This window comes from Phymastichus coffea, unplaced genomic scaffold (genome assembly GCF_024137745.1).
Source record: "Phymastichus coffea isolate CEN01 unplaced genomic scaffold, Cenicafe_Pcof_1.1 PCOF00081, whole genome shotgun sequence".
Lineage (NCBI taxonomy): Eukaryota > Metazoa > Arthropoda > Insecta > Hymenoptera > Eulophidae > Phymastichus > Phymastichus coffea.
In genome coordinates this window covers 54,722-71,039 of record NW_026706892.1, presented here as the reverse complement: position 1 = coordinate 71,039, position 16,318 = coordinate 54,722, and the positions used below count along the sequence as shown (strand labels likewise).

Sequence of the window (16,318 nt, the reverse complement as noted above, 5' to 3'; positions counted from 1 at the left end):
ATCTCACTATAAAACTTCTGAAAAGTGTTTATTTCTATCAGCTAAATATATACAAAAGCAGACATTTTTACGTCACAAGATGTTATAAATTCCATGTATCTAAAATATTCTATCAAAAAATCCTATAATGCTTTTGAATGCCGCACAAAGATAATGCGGTTGTATAAAATCGAATCCTTGTCCCCTTCCCATACCTTTAAGAAAAGAAAAAAAAAGCATGCTCGGAATAACTTGCTTTATTTTTGGATGACAATCCATTCATTTAACGAATACCTAAAACAATCTTCCCTGAACGTTTTGATTTATGATTAATTTTGAAAAAATATTCTAACATGTTGAGTAACTTTTGCTTTCATGAGTAAAATAAAAAATCTGGAAATACCGCTGTTCAAACAAAACGGCAAACCTTGTCTCATCTGTATAACTCAAAATCAAAAACTGTCACTCATTAAAAACTAATTTACAATTCTCTTTTACAACTCCTTCGCAAGCTGGTTTTCATCTACGAAAGTTTTACATAAAATCAAGAAACCCTCCTTGAAATTTTTATCCCATAAAAGGAAATCAGCTCACGAGCGAAACTATAAAAGAAAAATTGAATTCCGTAAAAGCCTCATCTATCAGCAAGAAAGAAAAAAAATTAGAAAAAAAGAAAATAAACAATCGATAACACTCTCTCTCTCTCTCTCTCTCACTATCACCCTTTTTCTCTTGCAAACGAAGAAGTCGCGTGCGAAAGGAGGAATCCGCGAGATCGCGCTCGTCGCCGATGAGTATCTTTGGCGCCGTGGAATCTGAGAGATCAATGCCTCGGGGGCGCCTGCGCTGGCGCCCTTCTCCTACATCTGCTGCTGCTGGCGTTGGCAGTGGTGGTGGTGGTGGTAGCAGAAGAGAGAGAGAGAGAGCGCGCGCGCGAGAGAGAGAAAGAGAGAGGAACGAACCGCTCCCACAGTGTCTCGCGGGCTGTGGCCCGCTCTGCGCCAAACGACCATGTGATCAGGCGGGCCCATGCCAACACAATATTCTTTCAGTTTTTAACCTCGCGAGTGATCTATGTCTATCTCGTGGCTGTTGATCGTGTTGAGTTTCGCTCTGAGATCAAGTGACAACGTGTATACGTAACTCACTGTGAAAGTTGATTGTAGGCATCTTGTTTGACTGGCTACATGACATCGTTGCTGCTGTCAATGTTTCGTTTGTCTGCTTCTTGATATATAGGTGAGCCATGTGAAGACCTACCGAATGATGCTTGTTAATGATGCTCTTCTGCAAGTAATTTTCCGGGAGACCGAAATGAGTTTCGCGCGGCTTATCTGTTTTCTGTAACATTGCTGATATTTACGGTCGGATGGCGAAAACGTGTAATTGTTCCGCAGTGGTGACCTACTGGCATACACACGAAGTGAAAATTAAGTTCGCTCATTTCTATACAATTTCAATTATTTTCCAAGAAAGCTGTAATGAAATAAATTCACAGATATCATCTTTTCTGGACACGAGACACGAAAAGGGCGGTAAACAATTTGTTACTAAATGGCTACATAAATCTTAACGTTGAATTTATCAGATCTGTCACATTATACGATCGCGATTGATCAATTTTTTGTTGGGGCAAAGGAGGTGGATAATCAATCCCGAGTCGATCTCGTTCAAATTTATTAATAAATTCTCACGAGGTTTCTATCTTTCAACGCGTTTAATTGAGAAATAAAAATCTGTCGTAGAGATGTCTCATTTATTTCCACCATTCAATGACCTGTGCGTAACAATTAAACTCTATTCAACCTCTATTCGATACTCAACTAAAGACTCAATATCAATATAATCTTAATTTAATTCGAGATTTCTTCGTCAGCCTAATATCATTTATTATATTTATACTCGGAATGAAATTGAATATTACATTATAAAAGAACTCGTTATAACGAAACCGTCAATATAACTCGCCGATAAAATTTAATCGCCGATCTGGGAGAGAGAGAGAGAGAGAGTAGCAAATTGATCGTCTGAAAAAGCCGATAACTGATAAGGGACCAAAGTGAAATGCATTAATAACGCGGAGACTTTTTAAAATCTTCCTCAAGGCGTTTATTAATCTCCGATTCGGCGAGATACTTATCGGCTTCTATTAAAAGTATCCTCTCTCAGTCGTTCCTTGAAGGAAGGAAGGGGATTCTCATTTAAATCTTTCATGCGTCGCCGGTGGTAAAAAAAGAAAACGAGCTTCCAACCCAGATGGATCTTCGTTTCGCAGGCGCTTAATTACAAAGCGAGAAATAACCATGAAAAATCAAATACCGATAAAAGGGAAGGTGTCGATTGCAAAAAAAATAAAGCTTTCGCGGCAGTATCGGCTAGTCGACTGTTGTGATACGCGCTAAGGATACTTCCCTTTCATCCGTCGACGTCTCGCAAAAGAGATACGACGCGGCTTTTAAGCGCCGCTAATCTATTAAGTCTGCGCCACGCGTTTATGTATACGCACGAGTACGCATGCGCACTGTGAAGACTTGTTGGACTATATGTGTGAAAGGGGTGCCGAACTTTTTCGTTGTCCCACATTTCGTTGAAAAGACCGTCTATTTTTAACTGTCGCTGAGAGAGATAGAGAGTCGCAGCTTTTGGGATATTTAAGTTAATTAGTGTAGTTGCCGAAATTGTCACTCCATATTTTTGTTTCCTTCGTCCTCTTTTTTCCCGAGGTAATATTATTGCAAAATTCTCTATTGTTCTCGAAATTCATGCAATTAATTAATTGTATGTATTGTAGGTGGAAAATTAAATATATATAAAAACAACGTTAGTTCAAGATCAGTTCGCGAGTAACTAGAACACAGCGGCAGCGGTGGCCGACGCTTTGAATAAAAGAAAAAACGAATTCGAGCTTTCCGTAATGAAAAGACGTTTCTTCCTTCTCTCTTGCTCTCAGAAAAGAAAACTCTTCTTCCAACTACCTATTAAATTGGATTTTTTTTCTTTTCTTATTCTACTACTATTACTACTACTACTACATTATCTCTCAAGACGTAGAAATTAATTAATTTTTCTCGTCTAATTCAGCTTGCTGTGTCTTTCTCCCTTGTTACACTCGAAAAATAGCTTGCTCTGCTGTTTTCGCATTAAACCGCCCATGTGGTCGTATCCACATATACGAAAGGGGACGAAAAAAGAGGATCACTTTTCTACCTAATTACAAGAACGGATTACAAATAGCTATTGCAATATTATTATTATAACATTACAATAAAAAATTACAATATACTTCCTGGTAATATATTAAAAAATAACGAGTAGGAGTTTGTGAATCTGCTGCTGTTTACTATGATTAATTATATTTAAAACAGAAAATAATGACGAAAGAATCTATACGACTTATAGTTCGAGTATTATTACTTGTATGCATATAGATGTACGCATGTAAAAGATAAATGATTATCGCGTGAACTTACTTCAAAATACAATTATTGAATAAAAGTACAGCACGGAATAACAATAAATATTAATAAGCTGTACATTTAAAGCTGTTTGATTAAGTATACATATGTTATAATGCTTCTACACTTCATTTTTGTTTGATCGTTAAATATTACATAACATAAAGTGTTATATTAATTTTATAGGTTGAAAATAATTAATACTGAAGGATACGCTCTAATTTAGCTTATCAAACATACATATTTTTTACTGATAATAAGTTTTCATTATTCTTTGGTTGAAAAATGAAATTGGGTTATAAGATAATTAAACTGCTTTTAAACACTTTGGCAGTCTAAAAAATGTAATATTTATCGACACAGGTGCATTATTTAACATATAAATCTTGTAGTGCAGTTATCTCCTCATATTTGGCCGTATATACAAGGAAAAAAGGCACATTTGAGGGAGATATAGGCATGAAGAGTTTTATCGTCAAAAGAAGATACCGAGTTACAATAAGCCATTAGCTATTTTTACGGCATACAGTTGTTCTCATCAAGTTAAACGCTGATTTTTATAATTCCAACTTTCTTTTACTGATACACAAACATCAGTTTAGAGGGTGCTTTTTTGTGCCTTCGAAAGTTTCGTATACTCGGCTGATTTTGATAATGCACAAAATTTTCACGATAAACTTTATGCAGCATTGATGTAAACATCAATGCTCAAACGTCGTATTTACATAACATAATAAACATTTTATTTACCGCGTGTATACGCCGATTTTCGATCCGCAAGTGTGGCACGGTGTGTAAACTAAAATAAATAAATAAAGAAAAAAAGAGGAAAAAAGTTGAGTATCGAAAATACGAAAACTTTTGCAGCAGCAACGAAAGAAAGCAAACAGCGAGAAAAGTTACAAGAGAGGTAAGGAGATTAATGAAGGGAAAAAGAAAGAGAAAACGTATAAATAAAAGGGAGAGAGGTTTGCTCATCGATGAATTAGACGAGAGAAGACCTCACGTCGTTGACGAGCAACAACGACTTCTCTGAGCCATTAGACTCACCCTAGACACAGCAAATTAGATTACAACCCAAAGAACGAACCGAGAGCTAAGTTAAGCTTCTAATCGAACTTGGCATCGCCACTATACCTCGCGGCTTCTACCTATCTCTCATTCTCTTTTCATTCGTAGCGCGCGTATACGCTTCTGTTTCCTAATGCTTTCAATTTGTCGCAATTACGTGGTCGATTGTTACTAACGAGCATCCAACGCTCAACTCACTCGAAAAAAGAGAGAGAGAGAGCGATTTTTTCCACCCGATGCAAATTTTCCATTGTGCTCTCGCGTCGAGAGAGAGAATCGCGCCATCCTTCCCTGTGGGCGAGAGAGAGAGCAAGAAAAAAGAATTCCGTAATTATCGAGCTCGTAACGCCAAACGTGTTAAAGAGGTAGCTTCCCGCGAATAAACGAAGTTACCATCGTCCGCGTGGGGATATGTTTGAAGAGGTCAACATAAAAAAGAGATCTATTCGTTAAGCTCACGTTGTAGCACTAATTGCGCTGGATTTATCGTTCGCTTTCTTTCATTCTTTTGTTTTTAATCTTACTCATTGGTTATAATAACTGTATATTATATATACACACAAGTTACTGTAACAATCTTTTCATTGTGCCCCTTATGTATTTCAACCGGTCTATAAATACACTTACAGCAATTTATTTATTCAACTGCCAATAATTAGCAAAACAAGCTCCTTTCCTTACCATCTTAAGGGTACACGAAATAGATTTTAACCGAAAAGCCATCGCCTAATTGTGCAGAGTCTTTGTGTTTTAGCAGTTAAAGGGGGATGAGGCTGAATTAATGGATTCTTCCATAAGTATATGCTATCATGCTTACGGAATATATATTGTTACAGAATTAAGAATGATTCGATGCGTATTTTCAGCCATAAATCTTATTTGGATATTGGAAAATCACTTCTGTTACTGCAAAATCGAATTTCCATCTATTTCGTAGGTTCCCTTTAATTTTATAAAATAATTGAAAGTTGCTTCATATATTTTTGACATTCATATCAAAGGTCATTTAATTTGATTTTGATTGCAATCTACATTTTCAGAAATCCAATTTGTAATGAATGAATAAAATATAAGTCGACTAAGTGCATTTGTTCTGACAACAACACTATCGGCCTGTTATTTTATTCTAAAGAGATTGACGAATCGGTTAACGAAATATTAAAAGTGATCGAGCATAGCTTCAACTGAGATAAAACTATGGTAGGCGAAATCGACAATTAAAGAAATCAACAAATAATCAAATTGAAATAAAATTAGATACAAACTACTAATTTCGGTTAATTAAAATAAATGGAACATACAGTGATTGAATAGTTGGCAACAAATATATGTAAGGTTTCAGTATTCACGTTTGTAAAATAATGGAAATAACACAGTGGTTATGTCCATCGTATTCCTATTTAAATAGCTAATGTCCCCATAATAAGAAAAAACGAAAGAAAGCTTTAATAGCATGTTTTGCCGACGCGTATTATGTCATTAAATGTATATGCTTCTAATACCGTTTGATTTGTGGCTAGATTTTCTACTTATTCCCACATGAAATTTGCATAGCAATAAGAAACAAGATTTGACGGATTAGCCCACGGGCGAATACACGAATTTAGGTCACAACTTTTAGGGTAGTCCTCCATCCTTCTCTGCGGAGTTATAACCACGTAGAGTCTAGCGAATTATCCTTTAGCCAATGATGCATGATGTTATTAGCGTGTAGCCCTCCGCCATAAAAAGTCAAGGGATAACAAACAGCGAAAAGAAGTGAACTCGCATACACATGGCATAGCATTTGAATGGCAAGCATCGTCATGATAGAATCAAGGAAGTAACTCAAAGGGACAGGCGGTAATTCTATCGGAATTCAAAAGAGAAAGAGAAGCGTCACGTATCTTATTTTTTCCGTTCCCTCACGATTTTGATTAAATCACGTCTTTGCACACATAAAATTACGCGAAAATCCTATCTAAATACACACATACATATTGGCTGAAGGAAAAACAAGGCGAAAAGAGAGAGAGAGAGAGAGAGAGAGAGAGAGAGAGAGAGGTCAACTACGAGTCACTACCGCGAACTTTATTTCCCCAAGGATCGATCTTTGCCCGAGTTTATCGCTTGGTGGTAGCGGTATGTGTATGTGCGGGCCTCGCACACGCCCTTTTCGGATCCTCTCGCTTATCTCTTCCTCTTTCTCTCTGTCTGTCTGTCTCTCTCTTTCTCCTATTTTTTTATACCGTGACCGACAATAAGTTCTCAGATGATTATCTCCTGATACTGCTGCTCGCCGTAACTTGACCTGCCAGTCGTCTTTCCGTAGCTTTTATTGCAATTGTGGGAAATAGTACATATACCGTCGTCAAGATTTTTCTTCATTTCAGGTTATTGAAATATTATAAATATAAATTGATTTTAAGTGACGGATTGAAGAAGGTTTTCATAAATCCAATAAAAAAAAATATTAATAGTTGACAGAATAGTGTCGCTCACTCAGTGACTTAGTGTATATTGATTTAAATCAAGAAAAATAGCTACATAAGCAGGTCTCAAATAGATTCTAGCGTTTTATAAGAAATATCGACAATTTCATTCATGTCAAGCTGACCCGGATTCATAGCAGACTTTTATATTCGTTTTGGAAAGTTGTGCAGCTCGCCCATCTTCCTCCAAAATTTCATGCAATCGTATTTCCCTTTGACGCTACAACCGCACTCATCACGGCGATCGATATGTGTGTGTGTGTGTGTGTGTGTGTGTGTGTGTGTGTGTGTGTGTGTCACGTGAGTAATTGTAAAGGAAAAAAAGCAGCATGTAATTAGGACTCTGCTCGTATATATCTGCTTTGATGTTCAAGTGGCTTTAGGTGCACGTAACGACAGTTGATTTTTTTACAGCACTCCATATTGCAAAATGTGCTCAACGTATTGCGAAATTCTGCAAAGGTCATTGCTCATATAAAAAATATCAGTTTTCACCGATAATGATCAACCGACTGCGTAGATTCGCATTAATTCAAGTAGCAAGTCTGAAAAATAAAATAAGGCGAAATCCATCAAATGGAAAATTGAAATTTCGTAACTGAAGCTTTTTCAGGAATGGCAGGTTGAGAAGACGATGAAGACGTGCTATAACAGCGCTTGCGAGGAGGAAGTTGGAGAGGAGCTGCGCGCATAAGCTTATGAATTTACGACGAGATAATTTACGTAGCGTAGCTATAGCGTTAGCGGCCCATGAGATGAGAAATTTAAAGTTTCAGCTGCTGCTACTCCTAGGCTACTGCTGTACCTCGCGAAGCGAATACTCGAGTCTTCCCTCTCCTCTTTTTTTCTTTCCTTCTTTCCTTTCTCCCATGCTTTTTTCCAACTTCGATAATTCAAGTCGCTAAAGAAAGGAAAAGAGCGCGCGTCATGGAGAAAGCATGCGTTAACCCAGTCAGACTATAACGCGCGAAGGAAAACATTTAATTGAGAAACGACATAAGTTTGGCTACGGGCTTGCTGTTTGTCAAACTTTTGATTCACCGCCCGATCTTACAAGATTGAACCTCGGCTTTCTTTCCTGTCTCTCTTAGTCTCTTTTCTTTTCCTTCCTTGCTCCGAGAAATACGTAACGCGAGCTTCATCGAATTTCACGCGCCAGCAGTAGTTTGTTTTCTTGTAACACACTGTTGAATATACTTTCCTTGTCGCTGCCGACGATAATCTAGAGAATCCAACTGAACTCACCCGACAAAAACGAAACTTCTTTACCTGCTTTTCTCGCGATGTTCCGGAGACAACAAAACAACGAGACATCAGATTCCTCGAATTGGATTGTCTTTGCCATCAGCTGTTGATACTTTTGTTCCGAGCAATATCGATAATCACATCTAAAGCGAACAAAAAGGAAATAGTATAAACTTTATCAAAGACTCTGCGTACTGTGCAACGTATCAAAAAGTTTGACAATCAAAGTGTACCATTTATCGCAGAGAGGGAGAGGCTATATATAGTCAATTACAGCGCAACGCCGAGCGTGACTTTTGTACGATACAATTAAAAGCTGTGGGGGCAGGAGACTAGAGTAAAAAAAATTGAAACGCAATCAGAGTTGCAGTTAATTGATGGCTCTTTCCGCTCGTTACACTCTGAATTTGCAGCCGTTAGTAACTCTCCCACTCCCTCTCTGGCAAGGGCGATAACTTTATCACACGTCGATCCAATGTAACACACTGGCAAGTGGGTTGAAGATTTATAAATATAATACAAGGCATTAAACTCGTCGGAGCTTTATAAAAGTATATTGACGACCGGTGTTGTGCACGCACTGATTCTCCTTCCCCTGTAGCGTCACATGCGCATCAGTAACTTACCGTAAAACGCTTTTCTGATATTTCTAGGCTACTGTGCTTCAGGTTATTTTTTGTGAGAAATCGACGCCCTGGAAGTTATAGGTCAACATCCAGTTTGTTACTTTTTTCTCTTGTGCTCACTCATCATATATATATATATACATATAAGAGATATCGTAAACATTATATTGCACAATTAAAGTATACATTTACTCTCCGGATGTAGTTTTTTTATTATTAATTAAAGAAAATTAAAATCAATAAACTTTTGAGAAATAATGGTAATTATTACTACCCCATCAATTTTTAGAAAACGATTTTTTCAATATCGATACATGTTTCTTAATTTTTTCCTTTTTTTTCTTTTTTGGTTATTAACAAGTGATAATTTAAAAATTTTTACTTTGGTTTATTATTTTTTAATCGCAATGTCATATTTAGTGCAATACGCCATATCAGATAAGTTGAATTACATTTAGTATTCTCAAAATATATGTATCATTAACTTTCATTAAAATAAATATAAAATAATAGAAGTATCATAGTAAGTAGGGATGGGGAAGAAAATAGAACTATTAAAAGATATGAAAAGTAAAGAAGGCATACGTAGGCACACATGACTATTTATCAGTCAGACAAGTTTTGTATGCCAGAAGTAGCTTGTAGCTAGATCGGTGGCTAGGCACGCGTGAGATATCCGAAACGTGACCTAATTTCACGTGCTCGAGCAGCGTCAATCAAACGTAACAATCGAACGCAAAAAGACAGCGTAATTTTTTACCCCGGAGCAACGAGCTTATGCTTGCGCGCACATTTAATTGTCAGTGAGATTGCAATGGCGAGGTTTGAATTGCAAATGTGTTCGCCATATGTGTGCGCGTGCGTTTAGAACATGCGTACGTGTCAGTCAATCGATGATAGCATTCAGACACATCTGTATTCCCCCTTGGCTTTGTGTGTACGTATGTGTTTGTACAGTTGGAGGTGTGTTTGCACGACTACTTTTCTAATACGCGTGAATTTCCTTATAGGAAGATATTTTTCTCGGATTTGCTGTTTCAGCTAGGCGGAATGAGCGAATTAGTGGGCGAAGAGGGGAAGGGTGAGTTGTTAATGAAAAAATAGTAACTGCGTAAGTTTCAGGGATATATATTTACCTACTGTCGCTCCAAAATGTACTAAGATATATTGTGTACACTCTTGCTTGAATATGTACATATCGACTATACTGAGGGGAACAATTTATTTTGATATTTTTGGAGTTGCTTGCCATTTCAATCTCTCGATAAATAAAATGCAAATGTAATCTTCTTTTTATTTTTTATTTTTAGTTTCTTTTATTATGAATGCTAGCTGGAGCATATAGGTAAAAACGCAAAGTTTGTTGTAATTTTGGTGATAACTACAATGTTCATTTAACTTCATTTTTTATTAAAAAACGGCAAATTAAAAAAGAACGACACGAGACAGACGCTTGATACCTTCTCGCCTTGTCAATATTAGCCATCAATACATTTCAAGGTTAGCAAACATTTGTAGCGAATCTTAGATTGTATTTTCTTACTAAGTACTTCTTTCGGAACAGTTTGTCATACTTGAAGTTCCCTTCCAATCAGAATTTATTTATTCAGATATAACAGACCATCCTCACTCTGACGTGTGTACGTGTGTGAATGTGTTTTCCCATTTCGTTGTTAAAATTCTTTTTCCTTTTTTCATCTTTGTAACTGAAATGAATTATATTCGTGTACTTTTAAATATGTTCCTACGATGACTATTAATCAGATTGCTATTACAATAAGTTTTAAAAATTATGTCACTTTTATAACAATAGAATTAGGTTTCAGTAGAATAAACCAATTTTAATCTGCCATGATACAAATCACTCTATTTCCTTCAAAACAGATTTTTTTTCTAACTTTTAGATTTTTAAATAAATTATATAGTTTTTCATGGTATACTAAAGCTTTTCATGGTATACTTTAACAATAACTACTCATACTGTCCAAAATAAATGACAGTATTAGTTTTAACGTATCCCCTCAGCATGCGCCGTCGCTTCGTACGAGTACTATTGGATGAAAACTCAATAGCATGTTAACTTCTTCATTCCATGAAATATTTGAAAATATGTTGTTAGCGAATTGAAAATAATAACTACACAGGCATAAAAACTACAACAAGTCAAATTACCGAGAGTAAAATTTTCTCGATAGATAATAGCTCAATCTGCGAAAAATCACATGCACACGATAAACTTAGCCGAACACCAGTTTGCGAAATCGTATGTAGAAGGATGAAATGTGCGCTGCAGTAACATCGAGTCCAACTCATTGCATGTACAAACGCCCGACCTTAATTTAGGCTAACGCGTCCGATAATTTCAATGAATATGTACGGATATTAGCATCTGCATCGACGGACGACAACGCGGCGCGGGCATACGGCCGAAATTTCGGTGGCATGGTAAACGTACGAATAGCAATGCCACCCGTAACAAAGCGATGCACTGCGGCGAAAGTATCAATCAATTATTAATGTGCTCCAGCGCTTCTGCACCAAAAGACGAGGGACAGAGATATTGCATTGCCGTTTACATGGCCGCAAGTTTGAAATTCCGATGACGCGCCCGTGTAACTTATTTCGACGGTTATAGTACTTTATCAATGCGCATATTTCCTCACCGTCACCTTAACTTTTATTCGTCGTTGAAATACCAGTTAAGAATGGAATGTTGAAAAGACAATTATTTATATGTAGACGTGCGAAAAGAGTTAAAATTAGCATCTCAATATAACTGTAATTTATATAATTTGCGTTTTAATATATTTGAAGTTTAATGAAATATTATATAGGTCATATTTGTTATCTGATCAATTTCTACATGTTTACATTTTACCAATTTCTATTTGATCGTTTTTTCAACAAAATTAAAACGCCCCCTAAAATCTTGTGATTTTAGTAACGCAAGTGGACTTCAACTGACAAATGAAAAAAGCATTCCGTTATCCATGGTCGTACAATACCATCTACGAGATTAAACCTATCAAAAAGCTCATTTCTCAAGCCATAAAAAGGAAGCTTGTGGTATCAAGCAGTTCATAAACCTTGCAGAAGCCAAAGTGAGAGAGAAAGAGAGAGAGAGAGAGAGAGAGAGAGAAACAGACGGGCCCCTCGAGTGTCGCGCGCGACGACAAAACTTGGATGCTGCAAGGAAGCTTTTGAAATTCCCTTGTGGGGCCTTGCTCGCATAGATGTGTGCGAGAAAAAGTCAACTATTCCAACGTCTCTCGTGCGCGTGTGCAACATAAAGCTTGCCGCATCATTGCCGCCTTGTTTTCTTTTTTTTTCGAAGTCGACCAACTGTAAGTTTTACGAGGTACATGCACGTGTTCGGCAAGCAAAGGGAATCTTTACGACTTGCCGTCTCTACCTATTCACGTCGACTTATCATTTTTTTACAACGACAAAGTTCGTGTGCGTGTCGGTGAACGTCTGCTGTTTATAAACGTCAATCGACGCGGAGTAATGTAGCATCATGAATTTTTTGTGTACGAAACATTCGCTACTGCGATGTTTGCTCGACTTTACCAGAAGAGGGAGAGAAAACTTGCAAAGATTTTTATGAAGCTTCAAATATGTATGTGGATAGGATTTCAGCGTTGATACTGCTGTATCCGATAGGATTGCTAGCTTTTTATCGGCGCCAACTTTAGATGCACTTTCATTCCGTGATATATGCACTCTTTGATGTGCGACTGAAAATACTTTTTATTTCCAGGATCTGCATTTTTTATTAAAAATTATTCAATAAATCCTCGACTGAAATTCAGTGAGCAAAATCATTAACCAAACTGTCGCGAGATAATAAAAGTAACCTCGTTCAAATTGTCTTTCAACTCCAATCCGTTCGCAAAAATCTATATATTTCCTGCCGTCTTTTGTTGTCAATAGATATCGGCGATATCCTCGAATTATAATGGAAGTCGAAGCTGTGAGAAAGAAAAATATCAAGAGAAAGAGAGAGAAAGAGAGAGAGAGAGGGAGAGTCGGTAAAACTACTTCCGATGGGATAGGTATATATCTATATAAACGTGAGTTTAAATCTTCGTCATTGTGTGCGCGCGTATGGGTGTCTGCGTATGTGCGCGGGTATGTACGTCGCTGTCGCGCGACGAAAAGTATACTCGATTGGCATCGTCTCGAGTTTCGCTCGACTAGAATAGAGAAAAGGCGGCGGCAGCAGCAGCAGCAGTCGAGTTTCATCTTGAATTTTCCTTCAATTTATCCGAGCGCAAGCGCAAGCGCGCGCCTTCGAGCTCCACAAATAAACGTCAGCCCTTCGCTGCGTTCTCGCTTTTTTTTTTATTCTTCCTCTTTTTGTACCATTGACGATTCGTTGTTTACTTGGCATCAGCGAAATCATGTTCCTTTTTTCTATCTTCTTTGGACGCCTTGCATTACGCTACATTGCCACTGGCAAACTTCAAGAGATATTTTTAGCTGGGATTTATTTACAGACGATAGATAAATAATTAAATCATGGCATATAATAAAATAAACCGAGCACTAATCTAAACGTAACTTGACTTGATCAAATAGCTCACATCCAAATGATAAGAATCTAAAATATTATTACGAACCCCATATTGTCACGAATAATGTTGATTCAGATAGTAAAAATAGTGTGCCCAATCGTTATCGTAGCTTTTGAGTATTCAAACGTTTCCGTAAACTATATAGTCGCCAACGAGATTTCACTCTTTTTATTTTCCGTTTCTCTCGCGCACAGACACGCGTACGTGCTTGGTCACCAAAAACAATTCGAACGTTTAATGTACATATTTGTTCGGTTCGCAATCGTCCGGGAAATCGATCAAACACGTGTTGACGCAGCAGAATAAAATTTTTAGAGATCCTTCTCCCTACCATCCATACACACGCGCCTGCGTATTCGTGATTCCGCTTTATGGATCGTATAAAAGTGTGAGATAAAGAGAGAGAGAGAGAGAGAGATAGAGAGAGAGAGAGAGGGAAAATAATTACTGGCCTTTATCGTATGGTAAAAAGCCATTGTGTCAGAGAGCCCGACGCGTATTATATCAACAATGTACATATTTATACGCTTGACTGTGATTCGAATAGTGTTTGTGTGTGAGTGACGCTTTTTACGGGAGAATCACAGCCTTCACGGAATTATTCACTAAAAAGAGAGAGAGAGAGAGCGAAAATGTCTCTCAGTTTGATTAAAACGAGGGGAAAAAGGAGAAAGGGACAGAGAGAGAGAGAGAGTGAGAGAGACATATCACAAAAGCCGTTTGGTTTCCATTCCAAATGTGAACATTAATTAGCGGGATAGCTTGGTTTTTATGCTTGGAGCGTGATGTCACACAGCAACTGCGAAAAACCACACAGCAGATAAAATCGCTTCTCTCTTATGAATAGGCGCAAATTTATGTTTATGCCCGTCATATACTTGTTTACTGCGGGAACGCACAGGCAAAACATATATTAAAACATAAATTGAGATATTTCATGTTAATGACAATTTTACTTTTATATAGGCAGAAATTACTCTGTTTATGTGTATCTGTCAACGATAATCTCGATCACGTGTACATTTTTAGTTATTAGTTTGAAAAGCGTTGACTAAATTATTTTCTTAGGACCTTACACCTTCCTTGGAAATAATTTGTACAATTAATGATTTGTCTTTGAAACGAATTAATCTCGAGCGTTAATTAAACAGTCAAAGCGAGTCTTTAATATTCAACTCCTTGATAGAATCTCCAACAATCACATTATTGTTGTACTTAATTAATGACCATTGGTACATATATTTATCCACTACACTTGTTTTAGAAATTTTAATGATTAACAAAGAAAATTATCCATTCTGTATGAGCAGAAAACAACGCTGCATAGCAATATCTAATTTATCATCGTCATCGATATCTTTTAATGATATACGAGCGCGCACATATAGCATCTCAATCAACTTAAAAACATTGATTAATGCATCATGTACGTTATTAATTTACGATCTGTTTATCCAAGTTACAGAGTCATACCAGACAACTCAATCGCGATAAAAGGCGGAGAGAATAGGCTGAAAAATGCATAAAGACGTAACAAAAGCGAGCTTAACAATTAGCCAGAGTGAGTCAGCTATGTCAGGCTGAGTCAAGGGTGGCTTTCAGTTACGTGACAGGCAGTTTCTACCACGAACCTTGCATGAGAAAAAAATAAATAGCAGACATGCTGCCGTCTGAAATTTTACACGAAATTTAACATACTTCGAGAGCATTGAATTTAGGGAGGGAAAGAACGATAAATATATCGCGCTGAGAGAGCTTTCGAATGGTTTTACCACGCAAGCCGTTGCTCCCCGATAAGCGCGCAAAAACAGTCATGCAAGCAATGTTACACTATACTACAGGAGGTGGTCGATAATCGAATGCGGTGCTCTTTTGAAATATGATACGCGAATGAAAAAGAAAATATAGGACGCGTTGCGATATAGCCTATTAGGTCTGGCTTGTAAAAGCTAACTTTCTTAAACGGGAGCTAATCTTAATTTTCTTGTTACTTCTTGGTCGACAAAGAAACTGATTAACTCGACGACTCGAGTGCAAAGAAACTGAACAACCTGTTGTAGAATCGTATAGCACTCTATCCATCATCAATTTTTAACGTCAAAACCTTCCCTTTGTAACCGTATGCCAAAGAAAAGCCCATAGCAGCAGCAGCAGCAGCAGCAGCGATACGAGGTGCTGCGCGTGGAAAGAGGGTCAACACTGTTGTCGTAGCTTTAAATAAATGAGCCGTACTCGCTCTCTTGAATATTTTCTCATGCAAATATTCACTTTACTCGAGGGGGACCCCTCCCCCCCCCCCTCCACATTGAGCGATAAACATCCGACCAATATACATGCACACAGTAAACTCGGTCACGAGAATTATTTTTTCTTACTATATTGAAGGGGTAATTACGAATATTCGAGGATATCCATCAATTTGTGATCATTTAATAAGCTATGCAGCGGCCGCAATTGAAGGACTCTCACGCTGAAAACTTCGTATCCCTTAATTGAACATAACGAGCTAAGGTAGCGAGCTTTAATGAAGAGAAGAGCCAAGCCGATATAGCATCGCGCGCGGAATAAAGAAATTGAAAATCGCTTTTCTCTCTCTCTCTCTCTCTCTCTCTCTCTCTCTCTTTCTCTGCTTGATTACCAGCTTTTCCTTTTGTCAATTACGCAACAAACCGTGAACAAGACTCGCGTAATGCCACAAAGGCAATTCAAATTCGTTCTTTCTTCTTCTTTTTTCATATAATCTTCACGACGACGACAAGTCCTCTCCGCTCGTTTTCTCACAGAGCGAACGATTCTTAACGAATCGTATTGAAACCCCGTCGTCTTGGTTGGGATAGAGAAAAGAGGCGACATCATTTTCTTGTACTCGAGTATAATTTTATCTCTCGTTTATC

General features: G+C 37.5%; 1 protein-coding gene across 1 annotated transcript in view; it reads left to right on the top strand.

The window, feature by feature from the left end:
* The first annotated feature begins 918 nt into the window (after positions 1-918).
* Positions 919-16,318, top strand: part of LOC131668608 (zwei Ig domain protein zig-8-like) — a 58,194-nt gene continuing 42,794 nt past the window's right edge. Inside the window, exon 1 of the mRNA XM_058942926.1 lies at positions 919-1,218. The gene's annotated coding sequence lies outside the window, so the exon portion shown is untranslated. The remainder of the gene's footprint in view (positions 1,219-16,318) is intronic.